Below are 22,497 nucleotides of genomic sequence, written 5' to 3' on the forward strand. Positions count from 1 at the left end.
TTAAGTTAGAAGAAATATATTAAGTTACAGAGTGAAATCTTAATATTTAAAACAGGCAACGCTGGCTTAGCATAGTATCATGTTAACAGGAAACTTGAGTATATCAAACCATGTCATTATTCTTCTTAGACCATGGCAACTGAGAAGACTCCCTGTATGCTACTGTCACCTTGTATACATTTATTGCATAAATATTTTTAAAACAGGAATCCCTTCTTCACAGTCTATTATCCCAAAGTCAAAGTTAGTGGTAAGATAGTATATATACTTATTCATCGCTAGATTCAAACCTCATCACAAATTCTCATGAAGCATAATGAAAAATTATTTGACACTTTAAAGAATAAATATCACATTTACAACAATGCTGTATGGAAGAGACAAACCACAAAGCTTATCTTGAACACAGTTTACAAAAGACATTTGTATGCTAAAGAACTAAATTTATTTTGTCTTCTGACTCACCATTTATAGACATTTTAGGCCTTAGGCAAAAATATAAGCTAAACATTGTATCATCTATTGTGTCATCTTCTCTTTGTAAATTTTAAGAAAATTTGGGCTGTTTTAGGCAAAGAAATTAATATTTTCTCTTAATATTAACAGCTGAGAAATGTCCTTACAATATATTCTGTATATAGAATATATCTAAACCTAAGGCATGGGATGGAGAGATATTTTTTTTTCCAAGCATTTCAAACATTTTTCAAACATTCATTGAGTAGAAAACAATACAGTAAAAGTCCATGTATACATAATTTATCCTAAAACACAAGACGTTATGAATTCAATCAAAGCCTGTAGTACACCTCTGTACCTCCTACCTCCAGAGGGAATCCGTACGTGAACCTGCTATTTATCAGTACATAATTTCTTTTTTACAATATTAGGCTGCAGCCTTTTATAGACACTTTTGTAAAGATTAGAGTAATTCTTTCCTATATCTGGCTGTTAATTTTTATCTTGAAAGTCTGTTTTGGATTTTATTACTTTTTCTGCATCAATTGACATTGCTCTATATTTAGAGTATAAAGTTTTAAATCACAACTCCATATGATTTCTATAAATGATGAAAAGAAGTCTTTAAGAAATAAACAATTGAATATAAAAAATCCTTCTGACATTTCATACAATGAATATAAAATTGTGTATGACATTAAAAGTAGCCCTTGTGGTCACTAAAAACACTGTCTGGTTTTACTAGTAAACTCATTTCTTTCCTCTCTGGTTTATATGTAAAATCATTCTTAAATTAAAAAGTATTGTCAAGAGTTAAATGCACTAGATTTTAATGTTCAGTAAAAAATACAAAATGGTTTTCTGTTAAGTGTTTTGACACATATGCACTTATTTGGTTTTTCAGAATATAGATTAGCAAAAGGGTTATGTGAATATGCAAAATTATGATGTGGACACAAATGATTATTAACCTTCAATGCTTTTTAATTTATATCCCCCAAACATTGAAATTATTGTAAGGAGGATAAAAATCTCCCTGCAATCAAGTTTTCTCACCTTAGCATAAACATTATCAATTTGCTTTTAGACAAGTTTTTTCAAACTGTAGTATTAAGTGATAGATCTCACATGAGACACACACACAAAATATGTGTGTGTCAATTCTAAATAAATCTTGGAACATAAAATGCATCTGTGATGAGTAAAGTTGATCAAAAACAAAATAAAACACAATATATTTTGTACACAACAAGTAATCATCATCAAAAAAAACTTTTAAGTAAACTTCATTATTTTCACAAAAAGTCATTCTTTGAATTTACTCTTTCACTCTGTGTTTCCTTCTTTGTCTTGATTTTCTTAGTTTTTCATCATAAGCCATGGTCTTTTGTGATCTGAATATAACGTCTAGAAAAGTTGTTTACATCTAATTTAGGTTTTATTCTGCCTTGAATGAAAATGATCATAGTAGATATAAAGGAAATTTCAATGATTTAACTTCATGCCATAAGTATTTTGTTTTCTTGTTTGAATGCTATGATGAAGAGGTGATATTCTCTAAGCTATCTGCTTCTGCCTCCCAAAACTTAGTGTGTTACTGTCCTCTATGGTCAGAGGCAAGGGCAATTTCCTACTTCAGAATGAGGCCTGGATCTCCTAGTCTGGATTTAGCACCCTTCTTGAATTAGCGCTAGCCTTCCATCTTTATCTGCAACACTTCTCTGCTGATTCCTTCAGTATGAGCTCACTGTTCTGGCCTATTCACAGATCAGCACAGGAAGGTCAAGCAGACACCAGGCTACACCTTCTAAAACTTAATTTAGCCCACAGGACATGGTTTCTAATCTAACTGCACATTTAGACAGCCATATTTGTTTTTGATTGTTTCCCATACTTAACCATGGTCTTTAACCATTCTTTTTAAAACTGGGGGCCAGGAGTAGAACTCAGTGGTAAGCACATGTTTAGTATATATGAGGCCCTGGGTTCAATCCCCAGCAAACACACACACACACACACACGTGAATATTCTTACAGTTCTAAAAACTAAATATGAATTAGGAAATATTTTTGATCTGTAGACCAAAACTGTATTTGGAAATTATATTTGATTTTATGATCACTCTACTCGCATGACATGTACCCATATATAACTTTTTCAACATTCTTGGGTGTTTTAAAATTAAAAGAATGTGTTCTAAGCCTTGAGTGTTAACATGGTTTCAACATATTTCAAAGGCCAGTTCCAACAAACACAGAACTCCTGAGGACCACTTGCTGCTAAATTTGAAACCAACCAAATTTCTTAGGTTTGCGAAATTGAATGAAAGAAGTACCACTGAGCTGAATGCCTGTCAAGAGCAAGGGCTCCACGAGAATTAAACCAATTCACAGTTGTACTTGGACCAGCACATTCAGAGGGTCAAAGAAACCAAAATGGAAAGCTTTAAAAACACATGCTGTTCATGTGTTTTTCTATTAAGCCAAATTCCATCTCTGTTTTTAAAATTCAAGTCCAAATGTATCTTTAGAACCAGCAATGAAAGTTTCTGTTCTATCCTTTCTCATACTAAGTTGGCTTTTCATAAGAGAGTCCATTTAAAAATTTAAACTGTGTCGAGTTACTAACATGATTCTTTTTCTGTACTGACGGGTCATTTCAACCATCTGGTTATAGCCTCTGTTTCACTGTACCATGGGCAACTTTATGCCTTTTCCTGTAAGCCCTGCTGCTCTTTTGCTTGTTTATTTTATTTCAGTGAAGTAAAGAAAGTTAAAAGTAGTTACAATTTGCAAATGTCTCATTCAAAGTTAAAGTGAGTGCCTGGGTTTGGTTGCTAATACCAAGCTTCAATAAAAGTAACCAGAGCTCTTGGAAGAAATAACTTATTTTAGGATCAGGCAGAAAACATACAAAATGAGTTGGGAGCATCCTGTAGTGCCAGGAAAAAAAGTCTCAGAATGATGGGAGTGTGTCAAAGGGACATTAGAGTCAACTGAAAGCGCTACCCATGGCCAAATCTGAAATAATGTGAGAAAAAAAAATCATTCAAATAGCATTGGATTATCACCCTAATATAATATTCATGTATTTATGGTGACGTGAATAAATGATTAAATTTGAATAAATGGAGAATATAGAAATCTCTCTTGCAGAAGAATTGCAAATAATTTATGTAGATATTCTTTACTAAAGGCAAAATAGATCAACTCCCTGCTTTTTATGTATGGACCCTACAGAACAGTTTTTTCCTCCTGAAGGGTTCAGTATGGAAAGGGGAGAAAGATCACCTTTATAGTAGAGAAACCTGCCAAATACTACCTCAGCCAGGTGATTGAAGATATCAACACTGCTATGACATCTTGACATTTATGTCCCCTTGATACGATGCAATGAAAGTGTTACTATATCTCTGTGGTCTTCCTTCCCCAAGCCTATAACCCTAGTCTAGAGATGAGAAAAACATTTGATGAGTCTCAGTAAAAGGACATTCTACAAAATACCTGACCAATGTTCCCTAGTACTGTCAAGGTCACCAAAAATAAGGCAGGGAAACTGTCAGAGCCAAGGGGAGCCTAAGACAACTTGATGATTAAATATAACATGATATTCTGGACAGGATCCTGAAACAGAAGGAGGACATTAGGTAAAAACCAAGGATAAACTACAGATAAAGTATGAACTTGAGTTACAATAATGTGTCAGAATCAGTTAACTGTATTAATTATAATAGAGGTACCATAGTAATGTAAATGTTAATAATGAGGGAAGTGGGGGGCACATGAGAACTCTTGTCATATTCTCACTTTTTTTAAGTTTAAAATTGTTCTAAAATAAAAATTTGGTTAAAAAAGTTAAAATGGATATCTTATTTTAATCTAAAATGCCACCCTGGTGTTCAGCTGATTTGTATTCTGGAGTGAATTATTCAACACACAGGCAAATATTCTCTTAACTCAGGGAGCTGCAGAGTCACTGTGCTATGTATGTGAATCTTGCAACTCAGAGAGTTAGCTACCTGGGAAGATTTTCTTCTTCAGCAACTTTAAAAGGTGGCGTTGACAGTGAAGATCTTCGTTTCTCCTGGCAAGAAGAAGTGAAAGAGAAGTGAAAATGACAGAAAAGAGAGAGGTTCCTATGAGCAAGAAAAAAATAGAGTTGGACCAAGAGGCTCAGGGAGGCTCTCTACCAAGTGCAGAGGAAAGAGTAGTCCCCTCCCTTCTCTACTCTCTGCTCTATGCTAATTCTGGCTGGTTGCTCAAGTGGGCTGTACCTTCCTATGGGTACAGGAGTGATTTAGAGGTCATTAGGGTCTCTTACTCTGTGATTCTCAGGATAAAATCTGGGAATGAGAGTGGCAGTCTGCATTTGAGAGGTCATCCTGGAAAGATGAGAGAAGAGGCCACAAGATATTGTGGTGTATTGGCACTGTCATCATTAAGGTATACCTCAAGTACTGCTTCACATTTCCCAGGAAAACATATTATCCAAACAGGTAAAATTCTGATGACTCTTCTAAAGATGATTGTCTTATCTGTGTCAGGTAAATAATTTCCTCTGACCTGTCTGGGGAGGGATTCTATTTGGTGTCCTCATGTCCATATCAGAACTATACTAATATTTTTGCACAAAACCAATGTGTTTTATACATTAATTGAGGCTACAGTAATGTATTCTGGAGGATAATTATTACAAGAATCCCATTTTCTTTTCCTGACACTAAACACAAAAAAATTTTAAAGTCACTGAATTCTCTACTCATAAATGACAAACAAGGTCATTTGTGAAATAAGTTCTTTTCTTTAAGATTTAAAGAATATTTGCATGTGCACAAGTTTGGCATTTCCCTTATGTTATGGATGATGAATATTTAAATAAATTAAATTCTTATACCTTGATGTGTTTAGATAGACCCTCCTTTTTTGAATGATTCTGGATTTTTTTTTCCCCTCCAGAACTTCTATTTGAGCCTTTTCCTTTCCTCTGCTCATTAGACTACTTCAGATATATTCAAATGAGATCTACTAACAAATGTTGTACCAGGAACCCCAAGTCCGGTTATTAATGGCTTTCAAGTGTTTACCTAATATGGGATCAACTACAATCATTCTGCAAGTCATTTGCAAAAATGTAAGCAGTATCTTTAGTAAAAGTATATTTTGTTAGCAGAGGGTGGTGGTGCACACCTGTAATCCCAGTGACTGGAGAGGTTGCAGCAGGGGGATCTCAAATTCTAGGCTGATCAGGGCAATTTATTGAGACTCTTTCTCAAAAAAAAAAAATGCTGGGGATGCAGGTCACAGATAGAGTCCTGGTTTCAAACCCCAGTACATTTTGTGACTATAAAAATTGCAAAATGAAATTTGATGGCAATTTAATTTTTCCATGAATTTATAAGTGTCACTCAATTTAGTACAACTAAATCTTTAATGAGGTCACCAACTCATTTTCACCAAAGTTCTTCAACTGAGTTCACACATCTTCTAACTCATAAAATGACAAGTCAAATCCTCATTTCCTGGGTGGCTTTTCATCTTATGATGGCCATCGACCCATGAGGATCTTTCTGAGACTGACTCATGTGACTTCATCTACAACTATTTAGTTCTTCCAAATGGTCCTATTTTTATTGGAGATTATTTACTATGTCTGGAATCCCAATGCTTGATGTCTTTAATGAGAAAACATAATACAAAAAAAAATTTCAGTGTTCAGCCAACACAAATTTATGTGATCAGCAAAAGAATGTTTTCAGATCCTCGGCTTGATTGTTTTTGTTTCTGATGTGACAGATTTGCTGAACAAAGTTACAAATCCTTTCTTTCTCTCCACTCTTCATTACCCCCACCCAACACGCGCACGCACACACACACACGTACACTCACAACAAGGTCCCATTTGACTGCTAACCCAGTTCTAGGTTGCCAAGCTTTCCTGAGGGAAACTGACTCACACTAAGTACTCCTTTTTTTCTTGGTATACTTTAAGTTACAAGTAATATTACTGAAGTTTTCAAAGCTTACAATGTTCCCTAGGAGTATCACAGTTGAGCAGGTGAAAAAAAATATCTGGAAGTTTATTATTTTTCCACCAATATATTTGACACCACCTTTGGAGAGTGAACAAAAGGCATACTGTCAAGCGGATGGAACTGGACAAAATGTTACTGTTTGTTCCTCACGAGCACAGAGGTATATTTAAGCAAAGAAAGACATTCCATGCCTCTCCTGGGACTTCCTTCCTTCTGCTAAATTATACCAACATGTTCACACCACTGTGGTTCAGACTGTGCTGGAATTCAAACTGCAGACTCCTATTTGCCAATGCTTAAATACCACAAGCTATAAAAGTTCATATTAGAATTGAATTGGCTTTAAAATATCAGAGAACACATAGGGGAAAAAATGTGTATACACAGGAAATTACAGTAGAAGATATGGAAATAAGGAATGTCCTTGTTGGACAGATTCTATACTTCTACAACAAAGCCTCAAAGTCTCCAGAAGTCACCTGGCTTTGGATCATGTTTCAGATCCAGGCTCACTGACATTCATGAAACTTTTGGCAAACCAGGGCCAAGTTTCGAGCAAGGCTTGGTAAAATACCTCTTTCATGTGGAACCTGTGTGTGAGGCTCAGTGGTTTTGGCTAGCTTTCACCTCGAGTTTCACATTCAAACAATCCGAAGTTTCAAAGTCAAATCAAGGGGTAAAAAGAAATGGGGAGAAATGGGGAGCAACAAAATAGAGCAAGTAAATGGCTTGACTGGGAATGGGATGTCCATCTACCATCTTGTGAAAGGTTTTACTCTGAAGCCCTTCCGTTTTGCAACTGAACTTGTACTGTAGCAAATCTGCACACAGTACCGCTGGACCAAGCCTCCTCAGTACTAAAGGGGAAGAGTATTCTTAACCCCTCAAAAACCCCAGGGAAGCAGTAGAGCACCATGCTCAAAATAATTGGGGAATTTAAAATACTGACTATAAAGAAATGTGATGATTGATATGCTCCTTCTAATGAAGTGGGTTTGGGAAATTTAAAAAATTCTGAGCATCTTTAGAATTTTCTACCATGTGAATTTAAATTCCATGGATCATAATGCTTTTTCTCCTAAGGGTGGTGGGCAGGATTGCTCCCATAGCAGACTCCATAGCTCCACCCCTTTGAAGTCTGGTCCTGTAGCCACTTGCTTTCTTCCTTTCTTAGCAAGGTGCAGGGTACAGCTTGCAGACTGTGTCACCTCTGTGGAGCCACAGTATGGGACTTAGTCTCCTGACAGGATTAGACTCATTTGGTCTCTAGCCTCCAACAAAATATGCAGGGACATTTTGGCCAGGAAATGTCAAACTCAGTGTGAGGCTGAAAACTTTAAAAATGCCCTGTGCTTGGATAGGAAAGCAAAGGCTAACAGTCAAGTATAGTAGTACACATGAGCTTTCTTTAAAATAATGAGAATATTTAAGAGATGTTTGAATGGAATAGTAAGTGCTACATTTTGCCCATTTTGAGGGGAATTATCTATCTTCCTATCTGTATCTATATCTATCTATCTATCTATCTATCTCATATATGTCTTATCCCTCACACAGCAAAAGACTTTTCTGGCTGCAAAAGTTTTTTTTTGTTGTTTATTTTTTTCCTCTTTTTATTTTTCTTGTTCTTCCTTTTCTTTGTTGTTATTCAGACAATCATTATGTATTTAAGTGCATGTTTTCTTTTCAAATGTGGTCTGTGATACCAATAAACTTCTTTGGGAAAAAAAAAATCTCTGAACTCCAAGAACTTCAGTGCTCATTTTTAAAAAAGCAACAGTTAGGCCCGAAGGCACATGGTAATTCTGAGGACTTGGGTTCCATGTGCTGTCATCTGCAACTTGTTTTTTGACATCTGCCTGGAGGGGTGCAGCAAGTTGCCATAAAGTCTATGTAGTGAGAGAACTTTGCAGAAAACTCTTTCCTTTGAGTTGACACTTTTTATAGAAATAAAATCTAAGGCATAGCAGTGATTAGACGTAGCCAGTAGATTATTTGAATGAAATATTATCAAAGCATTAAATAAACAAACAGAAAAGTCTGTGGGGGTGCTTTTTTACCGAACATAATAAAAACAATAAAAGTAAACGCTACGTTTGAAGTTAAAGTCCACAGATCAAAGTACTCTGTAAAATGTCAAGTGCAAGCATAAGAGGGGGGAGAAGGGAAGCCAGAAAAACTATCTAAAATATTTCATTGTCACATTAGAGAAAATCCCAGCAAATGTACCTACCAAACAGCTTCAGTAAGATTCAGCTTAGGTAAGGAATCCCAAAACTAAATCACTTAAATTATACCAGAAGTATACAAAACAAAACAACAACAACAACAAAAAATCCCTCTTCCAAACCCCACTGTTTAATTCTGCACTAGCAATGAACAGCACCAAGATGAAAAAACATAACATACCTACCTCCTTGTCCTTAAAGAACAATTACTAACATATTTTCTTTATTCAGGTGGTTGCATTTTTTTTTCTTTTTTGAAAGTGCCTTTAGAAGGTTAAAAATAAGAAAGCAGTCTAAACAACAAAATTACGATGTCTGAGAGGTCTTCTCACTGCCATGGCAGCCAGTCTTAATTAGAGTTCTGACGCAGTGCTCAGCTACTGTATGGCAGGCCAGTATCATGGACAGCTTCGGGCAAAGTTTAAAATTACAGCCACAAAAACGCACCAATGCTATTGCTGTAACCTGGAACACAGTGTTTACCTGGGAATCGTTCACGGCCTCCCTTTATTTTCACTATAAATAAGTTATTTTAAAAACATTACTCAAGAACATATCTGAGAACAAATAATGTCAGAATAAAAATCTTACCTACGGTCAGCTGGGTTTCACAGTTGCTCTAAACAGAGGAAGTAGGAGGCAGTGGCCTTGTACATGTAGAGGTTGTTTATTTAGCCCTTTTTAAAAGGTCTTGAACTCCCGAGGTTTAAGATTAAGTCCAATCCAAGTGTCTGCAGGGAAAAATGGGCAGAAGAGAAGGCAAATAAGAGAGGCAAAGAATCCCAGCTGCTGGGTGGTGCTACTGTTCTGAGAGCATTTGAGCTATTTTCAGCATTAACAGCAGCCGGAGTTGTCTGCAAAGTGATGGAAATGCTTTCCCCGAATCCAGTCGCCACCCCCCACCCCGGGGGGGAGGGAAAAAAAACACAAACCAGGAAACCCACAACAACTCGGTTCATTGTGCAAATATTCATTTAAATTTTGAGGAAAATTGCCAGCACTATTGAAAACGCACACAAAAACTTGAATTGGAAATCTTAAAGAACCACAGTGCCTCTCCATAACCCTCAAATTTTCAAAATGATGTACCTGATCTGTTGAAAATAAGATGTTTGGGCTTATTGAGAAGTAAGACTTTTCTTCTGATATCTACTTGCTTACGTATGTGGGTCTCCGAACACTACGTCACGTAGGAATATCTGTTGTCAGCCTGTCCTGAAGGCTGGAGACAAATGGTTTCTTTCCAGCACGCACCTAAATTTCCAGTTTCATCAACTATGCTATTTTTGAAAGCTACTGGGTTAAGCTGTTGACATTTCTTATCTGTTGGCAGGGACTGGGGACCATTCAGTGACATGATGCAGACGGATGTCGATCCCCTGCTTCTGCCCCATAGGCCAATGAAGAAATCATTCAGATTGGGTCATTGGTGATGACTGGCAAACTTTAAACTTTCATTTTGTTTCTAGAATTAACGGCTAAGATCCAGAAGCTGCATTCATTCATTCATCAAACACTCATGCACTAAGCACTTTGGAGCCCACTGTATGCCAGGCAATTCTGAGAATACCACGGTGGACAGAATAAGTAGTATCATGGGCAAGACTTCAGAGGCTTACAGCATACAACTAGGCAAGAATTAATAAACACAGAAGTTGTTATATTTTTCAGCCCCCTTTTCACCAGATGAGTCTATTCAAATCACAGCAGCTTAAGACTGAGATTTCTTTCCACCAAGACTAAAGGAAGGGATATGCATTGTCATTGCTTCATTGTGCCCTTTACTACTCCACTAAGAAGGAAAAGCGGCTACCCCACCAAGGGAACACATAAGAATTTTTGTAAAAGCCTTTACTTTATGTAGCTGAAATCCCTGAATCTTTTCCAATCCCTGCTTCCCATAACAAAGAGGATGCTTAAGCAGCCAGAAACCCTTGCCTTACTCAGCAGGTGCAAGAAGCGTCCCCAATCTTAACCCAGTAAATGTCATAATTAATTTTACGAGGATTGGTTACTTACTGATGCTCATATCAAATCCAGTTCTTCCCTTACCATCAAAGGCAGTGAGCTGATTATAGAAAATATTGACAACTATGCTGATGTGTAAGAACAGGAAAGCATGATTATTTCAAGTACTACGTTAAAATAGTGAAATCCTGCAGCTCATTACATTTTTTTTTTACTAAAACCAGGTGGATATTTCAGTTCAAGAAAGACCCACAACTTAAGTTTGAAATATCTAATTAGAATTTTAAAATAAAATTGACTTTGCTTAAAAATACACACCAGGTTTTTTTTGTTTGTTTTTTTAAATCACTGTAGGATAATGCATTTCTCTGTTTATTTATTTTAAACACTCACTTTACCATGTCTCAAATACTTATAGGTATGGATATTAATTTAGAATACTCATCTTACTTGTTGAATGGTAATTCTACTGGTAAAAATTGGAAGCCTAGCCTCAGGAAGACACATTTTTAAAAAAAAATTTGTGTATACTTTTTCCTCCTTATAATAGTTTATAACAAAAAGGAAAGTCCTTTGAAAATTGATCTTCCTTGAGATGGATGTGATGAGAGGGATGTGGATGAGAATACCACAGTGTGCAGAATAAGCAGTCTCATGGATAAGGCTTCAAATAAATATTAACTATTAGACACTAAGCCAATTATTATTTTAAATTCTGGACTGCTTGTTCTCCATGCCAATCCTAATGGAAGCCCATTGCCTCACTATGGCCTACGTAGTCACATTCTGTCAAAATCTTTCCCTGATGAACTGGTTGTGACCCTGCTAGCCACTTGTGCTTCTTGTTTAGGCAGACTTCTATCCTGCCCTGTGCCTCACTGACATCTCTTTTGTTCCATGAGAATCCTAACGGTTCAAACATCCAGTCCATAGCACCTTCCAACAGAAGAGTGCAACTTTGCTTTTAATCATATTTTAAAAGGTTATAGGATGTAAGTTCTAACTTTTCTTCTTATCCAACTGTTCTAACTTTTATCTTGCACAACATTGACATCTTAAGAATGATGATAATTATAGTAACGTTAATTATTTTGTTTATATTTTTCTTTCCTTCTCTCTTTTTTTAAATAGATAAATTCATTTAAAATAATTGTAAAAGGATTATGTTGGAGCGGGCTTTTTTATATTGGAGAAATAATAAAAAGGGCTTTGGTATACCCCCACTGTTGTATAAGATGGGGACAATAACAGCACTAATCCACTGAGCTGTGGCATGGCTTATATAAATTTTGCACACAAAATGCTTGAGAAATGCCTGAGATGTAGCAAGCATTTGGTAAAAGTCATGTTATTATCACTTAAGCCTGGAGCTTTGCTTTCCAATATGGCTGTAAATCGCTAATGAGTTCCTAAAATGTGGCTAGTCAGAACTGAAATGTTATATAGGTATAGAATGCACACTAGACTTTGAGACAATATAAAAATGTATATAAGTATATAATTGACATATCACATTAATTTTTATATGGATTACATGTTGAAGTGACAATATTTTGGACATATTGGGTTAAAAGAGACTATGTTAAGATAAATTTGATTGTTTTTCTTTTTAAATATGACTACTAGAACATTTAAACATTACATATTTGGCTCTCATTATATTTCTGCTGGATAGGCCCATCTAGATCAGTAGTTATCAAACTGTAGCATTAGTCACCTAGAAGGTTTGTAAACTCACAAGTTGCTCTGACCCACCTTCACAGTTTCTGATTAAGTAGGTTTTGGGGAGTGTCCTGAAATTTTGCATCTCTAACAAGTTCCCAGATAATTCTTGACCAAGTGGTCCATGGATTAAAGTTAATGTCATCACTTGAGGTCTTGTCAGAAAGGCAAAATCTCAGGCAACATCCAGACCTTCTGAACCACTATGTATGTTTAATAAAATACCAAGGCTCTATGCATGCATATTAAAAGCTGAGAAAAAATTGATATAAAGTAGTCTGTCTTCCTCGGGTGCAAAAAAAAAAAAAAAACTTATCTGAAAAATGCTAGTATGCTAGACCTGCTCCTAGAGTTTTATTTAATCAATCTGAAGGAGACGTAAGCATCTTATCTAAAATACTCTCAGGTGACCCCAATGTCTAAAGGGTCAAGAAACCAGTCACTCCTTCTAGTGAGGGGAAGATGTCCATGAACTGGGAACACATGACTCATGGAGATGGCAGAGAAGCAGGGAACCACACAGCAATGGACAAGGAATCAGTGGTAGGAGTTGGGCAGGAGACACTCCATGCTATTGCAGGTATGATGGAGGTCCCAGCTCCTTTATTTCTGGAATTCAAAGGAAGGCTGGATGAAGCAGAGCACCTCCTCAGTCTCAGAGGAACAAGAACACTAAGCAAATTATCTGGGCAGAGATGAAGGCTCTGGAGAAGATAAGAACCTACTTGTGAGAATCCTGGTGTAAGTCAAGAGTGGACCCAGGGGCCATGTGAGAGTGTTGCAAACTCTATATGTCAGGATTAGTTTCAGAGGATAGATCAGAAATAATCTTTTAGATGAAGAAGAGAGACAAAAAGGAATGAAAACATTGAAAGACAGTTTACTGTTCATTTCCTTCTCTCTTTCCCTAATGCACAATAAGAATGGAGACAATTCTAAGTATTGGTCTAATTAAAGCAATTTATACTAAGGTGTAGTTTACAGATCCCAAATCATCCTAGTGGGTATTTATACCCCAAGAGGGGATCTTGTTAACCCAAATAACTCTTCAATTAGAACTAGTGAGAAAGAGCCATATTTTGCAGGAGAGAGACCTTATTTTCCATGCAAAATAAGTGAGCACATCAGCTTTGAGTTGAATACCTCATCAGTTTCTCAAATGACTCCTCACTTTACACAGGTGGTCCCAGAACACTGTGTGTTGAGGAGCGCTTCATAAAATGAAATCTACACTGGAAGAGAAAATCTGGGTTCGTGCTCTTAATATTTAAAACATTCAGGGCTGGGGTTGTAGCTCAGTGGTAGAGCGCTTGCCTAGTATTTGTGAGGCACTGGGTTCGATCCTCAGCACCATTAAAAATAAATAAATAAATAAAATCTAAATAAAAATTTCAACTCTGGGCTGGGGTGTAGTGGTAGAGCGCATACCTAACATGCATGAGGCCCTGAGTTTAATATCTGGCACCAAAACCAAAACTAAGCTAAATAAAATCCCAAAGGCTAAACTAAAACCCGAAACAAACAACAATAACAGAAAAATGACCATCTATAACTTTATTTCTCACATTTTTGGTTGATTGTTTCAGAAAACTTTTAAAGAAGGATAATAGTTTAAAGCAGTGTGTATCCAGAGTGACTGAATCCTGGTCCTGTCATTTATGTGTGATCTTGGACCAATTATCCTCCCTGAGCCTCAGTTTTCTCCTCTGTAATAGGACCACCTTATTGGGTTGTTGTGATGATTAAAATTGTTATTTGGAAAGAACATTAAAAAAATCTGGCATGTTATAAGTGCTATATACACATTGGTTAAATAATCAAAATACCTTTGAGCAACTATAGTTATCTACATATAGTGGAACCTAGCAACTATTTTTAGATACCATGATGATTTCCAGGATCCTTTTGTGTGTGTGATTTCTTGAATTCACATATTTTGAGAGTTTCTCTGAGTTGTTTAAATTTTTTTTTCCCAAGAGAACTCAAAATTCTCAATTGATTCCTCATCACTTCCTATTATTTGAGAGGACCTCAGTAGGAAGGAAGTGAATGTAGTTTTCCCATGAATATTGTTTTCTAGGGCACAATTTTTTTTTTCTCCTGAAGTCCTTTGAAAAGTGAATTGCACTATAGACATTGGAAAGCTTTTGTGGCCCATGTCAGTTTAGTAGCATTGTCTAATATTCCAGGAGAACAATGTATCATTCTCTTAGTCAAATGTTTCAGTGTTGAGGGGGAGGCAGCAAGACTGTCTGAAACCCTGACATGAGTTTCAAAGACTTATTGAAAAGGCAGTCAGATTCTCTTACTATAGAGACTATAGAAATCAGATAATGCTGATTAAAGGAAGGAATGGATCACTGAAATCAGGCATGCAAAATGAAGCCTAAATTAAGCAGAGCCACACCTTTTACACTTGTTTGCTTCAACCGTGGTCAACAATGTAATGCATACATACGCAAGAAAGGTAATGATGCGTAGTGGCATTGTACACGGAGGATCTGCTGGGTCACCTATGGGAACCTCGGTTTGTTGTGTGTGGAACAACACACAGAGGCATGGGGTGGGGAAACAGTAAAGCCTGAGAGGTTTAGGATATCAGATGAGTCCCCCAAGCCCTCTAAGCTGGTGTGCTGAAATGTGGGCAGAGAAATTGGATGATAAACCCTTACTAGTTTTTAAATCTATGCTTTTATTTAGGATTATATAAATGATGTTTGGTAAACCCCCATCCTTCACATCTGCTGGTGTCACCACTTGAAAGTTGTCACATCACTTGTCCAATTACTCCTACACCTGGTTGTTGATGGTAAGCGATTGCTCTGTAGAAGGTGACTTGCTGCCTGCCACATGTCACATCAGGCTATTTGTCGCTGAACTTTTCCAAGTTGCTGAAAATCTTTAATGAAAAGTTAAAGAACTATTATCAAATGCAAGGCATTACATAGAGATAACTTCTCGGACTTTGCTAAAACTACATTCTCTTATTAAAACTTTTTTGCTTTTAAACTTACAGTCTGAATTCCTGTGTATTTAAAAAAAAAAAAACAAAAACTACTCCTGCTGTTGATATAACCAGGATACAGCTTTTCCTGGCATTTAAATTCCCTTTGAAATTGAGCATATGCAACGGTTGCTAAATATGATATAAAAATTGTTAAGATAAGCCTTCTTATGGTGCCCTATTGAAAGTCCCTCGTGATCTTGTGTCTTCCAGAATATTCACTCACAGTTTTACTAAACAGCTTCTAGCTTTATTTCTTCCAGCTTCTCTGGCCTTCTTTCAATGCCTGGAATGTTCCACATTCAGGGCCTTGTCGAGTGTAGTGCCTTGGGATTGGAGCCCCTGCCTTCTTCATTCAGCAGTTAATGCCTTCGGCCTTCAGTTGAAGGACTTTCCTTTTCCACCCACCTAGGACAAGTTTCCTCATGTTTAACTCGTGAAGAATCACATTCCTCACTCCTCTCTCTAGCGTTTATTTGAGTGATGGATTACATGTGCATTTCTCCTCCAGTAGCCTCTTGGCCAGTTTTCCATTCTAGTTGATTCCCCCACACAGGTATTGAATTTGTGGCTGGCACAAAGTAATTGCTGCATATGGATTTGCTGAAAAATAAATGATTAAATAAATTCTGCACGAGTAACAAACGGGTGCATTTTGTTATGTATTCATCAGAATTTGTGAAATAAAAAGTATCTTGTTTATAAAAAGAAAAAAACTCTATGTATTCTAATTAAGCAGCTGTTTCCAGTCAAGAGAAATCCCTGAAATGTCTTGCTCTCTAGAAACTTATTTGGTTTAAAATTTTTCTTAAAAGGCAGATGGCACTTGTTTTTCCCTTGGGGTATAATAAATTCTTTTGTCTTAATAATTTATATTTACCTTCTAAAAGTGATTTGAAACAAATCTAGTCACTTGCACACACTTATTATATCTCTGACCTTTTTCAGAACCACATGTTACTCTATTGGGATGTATTAATCCCTCAGGTGAGGTCCCCAATAAATATTTCTTTTGATTAGGTTGTTGAGAAAATTGTATATTTGACTGTGTATCACTAGATAGTTATACCACTTGATTCTCTGCAAACTATGCCTGATGGTGTTTATAAGGTATGAGCAGACAGACAGGCATGCATGAAGTGTCACACCACTAAGTTACTTGGTCAGATCGGCATCATTCCCATTGTGTGAAATCCTTTCTCATATCTGCACTGTACACTAGTTATGAACATACAATGAATTATTAGTCACTGTTTGAGAAGCTGGGAAACTTGCAATCTTGTTTTCTAGTAAGGGGAAAGGAGAGTTTGGTGTGACCAAGGCTACAGAATGGGAGTCAGAGGCTGAGGGAGGTAAGCAATTGGTCTTAGCCATGCTGACCTGGAAAGAGCCGTGTAATCTCTTCCACCACAGGGCAGATGAATGCTTATAATAGCCTAACAATGCATTAAAATATACTATTTTGCACAGGCTCTTTGTAAATGCATACAACACTCCAAAATAACCAACCCACAGAATGGAAAATATCTTTTCTGAGTCATTTAAGAAATGAGTGAATGAACCCGGCAGACCATGCCACATTTCCATAATTTCTATGATATGACTGCCAAAGTTAATTTTTAAGAGGCAATATTGTTACCCTGTTTCTTGGCTTACAACTTCTAAAAACCTGAATGACAATGAAATCTCTGAAATGATAGTCTCTTTTTGTGTGTTAATGAGTTAAGAGCTGACATCTCCTCCAGGTAGGTTCCTGAGGGGGGCTGGTCACCGGAAAGACCCAAACAGGATTTTCAGTTTTATCCCTTAATTTCCAGGAAGGGGAGAGGGACTAAAGAATAAGTTGATCACTAATGGCTGGAATTTAATCAACCCAAAGGAAAGGGTTCAGAGAGCTTCTGGATAGTTGAACATGCGGAGATTTGCCCAGCATTCCTTTCTACACACACACCTCACTCACTATGTGTCTCTTCATCTGTATCCTTTGTAATATCCTTACAATAAACCAGTAAAACATGTTTCCCTGAGTCCTATGAGCCACTCTAGCAAATGTGTCCAACTCAAAGAGGGAATTGTAGGAACCCCTATGTATAGCTATTTGGTCTGAAGTACAGCCTGGGACTTGTGACTGGCATCTGAAGTTGGCTGGGTGGTGGAGCTCTCAACTATGGGACCTGATTCTATGTCCAGGTGGTCAGTGTCAGAACTGACTTGCAGAAGAGGATGCCCAGCAGGAGTCATCTGTAGCATTGTTTGATTGTCTACAGCTGGGGAGAAATCCCTCCACCCTTGAGCTCATACACATCTGTGATGTTGATTGTTATTGAGAGTACAGGAGAAACTTGAGTTTTCCCTTCCAAAAAACAGTCACACACATATACATAAAATGCTAGAAAAGTGTCCTTGACATTCTCAAAAATGAAGGATAAACAAAGAACAACCGAGAAGAGTTGACTGACCTTTAAAAGTTAGAAGGGACTACAGATTCCTTCTGTCAAGTACCTAATAAAAACCTCTTTCTAAATGAATGCAGGTTGGACATGGGAACCTTCAGAGACTGAATGTATGAATGTTCTCCATGTTGCCTGCCTTCTATTCCAGACCTAACTTTCTGGCCTATGGGTGTGCTGTGACATGGGCTGCACATGTCACAGGAATATTAGTGCCCTCTCTTCTCAGGTGGTCAGGTGAGCCCTGGGTACTGGGGTCCCTGGACCAGTCACCTCTGATTATTTGGCAAGCTCATCTGATTACTTCTGTGGGTCTAAAATATTATTACTTTTATGTTTTTCATGATAGAAGTTAGAGGGTGAATGTATTAACTAGCAAAGTCAACCAACCAAACAAAAATAGCCAAGTCAGCCTCCTAAATAAAAATAGCAACAGCGGTCCCATCGCAGAAGGGAACACCAGAAATAAGGAGATATGGGAGAGATGTTTTGAGAAGTGAGTAATGATGTATCGACTTTACAAAAAAAAGAAGAAGAAAAATGTGGTGAGGAATCTTTGTTTAGACCCTTGGGGCTGAGCTAGAACTGGAGTGGTCTCCAATAGCAGGCATGACAGGGGGGAACCTGCCTTATAGTGATGGGATTTTTATTTGTCCAGGCAGAGAGGTGGCGGATTCAACTCTGAATCAGAGTAAATGTTCACATTTTTGCTTTCTGGCCAGTGCCCTTCTTACTGCAGAATTCTAATAATATGCCTCATTAAAACTTCCAGATTCCCTTGCAGTTTGTTCCAGCCAATAAGTTAGTAGCAAGACACCCTGCTGTAAACTTCACAGACACCAAATATTCCCCAGAAGAAGCCTCCCTGGTCCTTCACCCTTTAACTTTGTACTGCTCCTGATTCATTTGATGTAAATGAGGTGCTACTCTGGGAGGCCTATACTAAGGAACAGAGAATAAGGTGAGCCACCTGGGACTGCTTTTCCCTGGGCTTCTTGCTTGAAGAAAATCCAAATACTCAACTAGTCAAATGGCTAAATGGAGGTAGTGTGTAACTTGAAGCTGGAAACGACACAGTCATCTAAGAACCACTTTATGACATTAGGCAGGCTGAAACATAGCCGTAAACTATCAAGCCTGCCATTTAGATGCCATGGAGAAAATAGTTTCAGAAATTTCAAAAGAACTTCTGGACCTTCACAACTAGCCCTTAAAACCAGGTTTGCTTCGGGCTTCAGGCCTATTATAATTTCTTAATGGAGTGAAAATTGCTTTGAAAAATAGGATCTAATATGCCTGAGGCCCTAGGAGGTGCACCATTTGAATATTTTGGGCTCTAAATATAGCAAAGTCGTTGGCTCTTCTGAAACTAACACTTAATGATCAGCAATATCAAGAGAAATAAAAGCGTAGCAGTCATCTACAAGAAATACAAAACAGGAACCCACTGTTTATCCTGTTCTCAGTGTACATTGCCAGATCATTGTTTGGAAAACTTTGAACAGGGTCACTGGATGTAGCTTACAGAGCTTTTAAAAATCTAAATTAAATGGCGGAATTTGTCCTTGTCACAGAAAAACTAATTTTGAAAGATTTTTCAAGGCTGGTAATGCATTTACTTTGAATGTTTAAAAGCCCTTGAGACTCCTACTTAGGCTTTTCTTAAAACAGTGAATGTTATCTGTCCTGATTGAAGAGAAGGTGTGTTGGATTAGGAAGCCAATAATTTCCCAGAACTCAATAAAGTTAAAAATACACATGGAACAACTACTCTTGTTTCATCGTTTGGGATTAAGTGCCATATACTGAGGAAATGAACATAAATCATAACATATGATGTTATAATATACTGTTGCATATATGTCTTGTCTTTCTATCCATTTTTGCCAAAAATTGCATTAGAGCAAGTATAGTCTGCCATCATTAAATCTGACCTTGGCTTCCAAGTTGTGTGGCTGGCTCCTTTAATCTCCTTGTGCTTCTGGTCTCTTATCAATAAAATAAGAACCATAGCAATGCTTAACTCATCTGATCGCTGTGAAGATTAAATGAGGTAATATATGCAAAGGTCCAATGCCTGACACACAGTAGGAACTACCTAAGGGTGTTCTTTACTGGATTTGGGCACAATTTGTGATCCTCAGTTCCCTTATCTTAAAATATGCATATTATGAATTACTATAGAACATTTTAAAGAGGATTGAAGAATACAATGCATGGAAAAGTATACCTGGTATACAGTAATCATTAGATGCTAATTTTTAAAAATTTCAAAGTCAAGCTTTTTGCAAATATGATATAATAAGTAATCTTTAAAGTGATACATACTTTTACTTTGCTGATAGGGAAAATGAAATGAATTGGGTATATCTATATAATAAATTTAATTTTCATATAATTTATTTCAGATAGCTCATTTTCAGAGTTTCAGTCTCAGTTTTTATTTTTGCCATTTTAATTTAAGAGTTCATGGAATCGTAAACAACTAGATTAAGAAACGCTTATTTCTCCTAAGAATTCTGTCCTATGGTTGACAGAACAATCTCTCTAGAGCAACAGTATCATCAACATCTCATTTGGTCAGTAGAAGACTGAAAACAGAAAGGTATTGACACTAAAAGGAATAAATTGAAAGAAACAGAAGAATTGACTTTCTAAGGTCCTGAAAGAGTCCGTTGAAGAATCTGTCATGCTGGGAGTGGTGACAGGCCTTTGTAATCTCAGCAACTCCGGGAGGCTGAGGCAGAGTGACTGTGAATTTGAGGCCAGCCTTAGCAATTTCGTGAGACTCTAAGCAACTTAGTGAGACCCTGTCTCAAAATAAAAAATAAAAAGGGCTGGGGATGTGGCTCAGTGCTAACGTACCCCTGGGTTCAATCTCCTGTACCAAAAACACAACACACACACACACACACACACAAAGAAACAAAGAAAAAGACTATTTCCTTAGTAGGTAGAAGGAGGTGATTTATAATTCTCTCCATCTTGTAACAGATAGACACACACTTAACTTAGGCTGATTGACTGCAAATTAAATGAATGACAACTGAAGTTTACATATCCATCTATAACAATAATTATCCACACTGTGAGAAAGAGGAACTGAGGCCTTGGAATCAGGCAGAGCAGACCTCCAGCTTTAGCTTTCCCCATAGCAAATCATGTCACTTGGGCAGAGTTACTTTATCTCTTAAAACCCTGATTTCCTTACAATACCAGGTATCTACTTAAGAGAATTTAATGAGACTTTGTGTGAAAATCTCCAGTGCCTGTTGCAAAAGAGAGGGAAGAGAGGGGTTTAATATATTGTTATAGCAGTTTCTTTTTTCCTACTAGACTGTAAGCTCCTTGATGGCAGGACTCTCCTTAAAAACTTAAATTCAATCTGTTCCTCATACAATATCTGGTCGTGAGAATATAGAGAGTGAAAATATAATCAAATAAAACTAAAGCAGCAACAATACTGAATAATGAAAGAAGGCTTGAGTTACGTGTAAATAGCTAAGAGAGACAGCTATTGGCAAATTGAACTGATGCACTGCAGAATAGATTTAAGTATAAAATAAACAAAAGACAATATTTTCCTCACAGAATGTATTTAGAGGAGAGACAAGCTGTAAAGGACAGAGAAAGGTTGTCCCATTAATCATTTCGCTACCTGAGGGGATTATAAATAGCATCTTTAAATGGAATATAAATCATCTCAATTTTCTTACTTTGTAGAAAGATGGAAATGACTTTAGATTCCTGATTTCTATGAGCTCTGATTCTGTTTTATGTTCCTAAGAGTCTTTAGATAAAATCCACATCTTCAAATTTCTCTCTACATCCCTCTCCTCCAATCTTGTGTTTTTCCTACCACCAGGCAGGGTCTCCAATTTGGGGACTCATAAATCTTAAGTCTGATTCCACTGACACAGATCCTGGACGGGCAGGCTTCATGTATTCTTTCTACCTCAGGGTCCTTGCCTGCAGCAATTTCTTGAATATGGCCCAGCCGGAGACCTTCAGGACCAATTTGATTTCTCAGATTTCTTACTTTTCATTTAATCTTAAATCATGCCTAAAAGGAACATAAAATACACCAGTTGCCCTTTCACATATTGAAAATTGGGGCATGAAGAATAGTTTTATAGGAAGTCATTAATAGGACCAAGGCCTGAGAATCAATTTTCCAGTGGGGATGAAAGGTCATAAATGCCATCGATTGCAGAGTCCCCATGTGAGATGAGATAAGAATTCCCTTGGGGGTCCTGTCAATCTGTACCATGAACACCAGGGTTGCTCCAAAGCCAAGCGCTACTTTGTTTTGCTTGGGAGCAGCCTTGAGAAAGACCTGCTGTTCAAATCCTTGATGAATTTGGCACAGTAATACAATAGTAGGCTCATTTAAGTATCAAGTGATAGCTTCAATGGGGCAACATAAAAGAGATTTTTATATAGAAAAGAAATAGACACAAACAGCAGGGAAAATGAGATTTGCAATAAGTTTAGCAAGAATGGTTTTAGCTGGGAAAGAAATGAATAGACTGTCTCCTAGTGAAAAAGGCAAAATTTGGAGCATCACAGCACAAAACTGGGCACACATTTAGTTGGGACCTAACCAGACACTCAAGTGGAGTAAAATGATCTGA

General features: G+C 37.1%; 1 protein-coding gene across 10 annotated transcripts in view; it reads right to left on the reverse strand.

Moving 5' to 3' along the window:
• Positions 1 to 22,497, reverse strand: part of Sorbs2 (sorbin and SH3 domain containing 2) — a 202,563-nt gene that overhangs the window by 160,265 nt on the left and 19,801 nt on the right. For all 10 annotated transcript variants that reach the window (XM_058571172.1, XM_058571171.1, XM_058571173.1 and 7 more), the window contains exons 2-3: positions 9,311 to 9,450; positions 4,479 to 4,543 (exon numbers count right to left, since the gene is read on the reverse strand). The gene's annotated coding sequence lies outside the window, so the exon portion shown is untranslated. The remainder of the gene's footprint in view (positions 1 to 4,478; positions 4,544 to 9,310; positions 9,451 to 22,497) is intronic.

Source organism: Marmota monax, unplaced genomic scaffold, assembly GCF_021218885.2.
Source record: "Marmota monax isolate L192 unplaced genomic scaffold, Marmota_monax_Labrador192_F-V1.1 WCK01_AAM20220418_F8-fsc00345, whole genome shotgun sequence".
NCBI lineage: Eukaryota > Metazoa > Chordata > Mammalia > Rodentia > Sciuridae > Marmota > Marmota monax.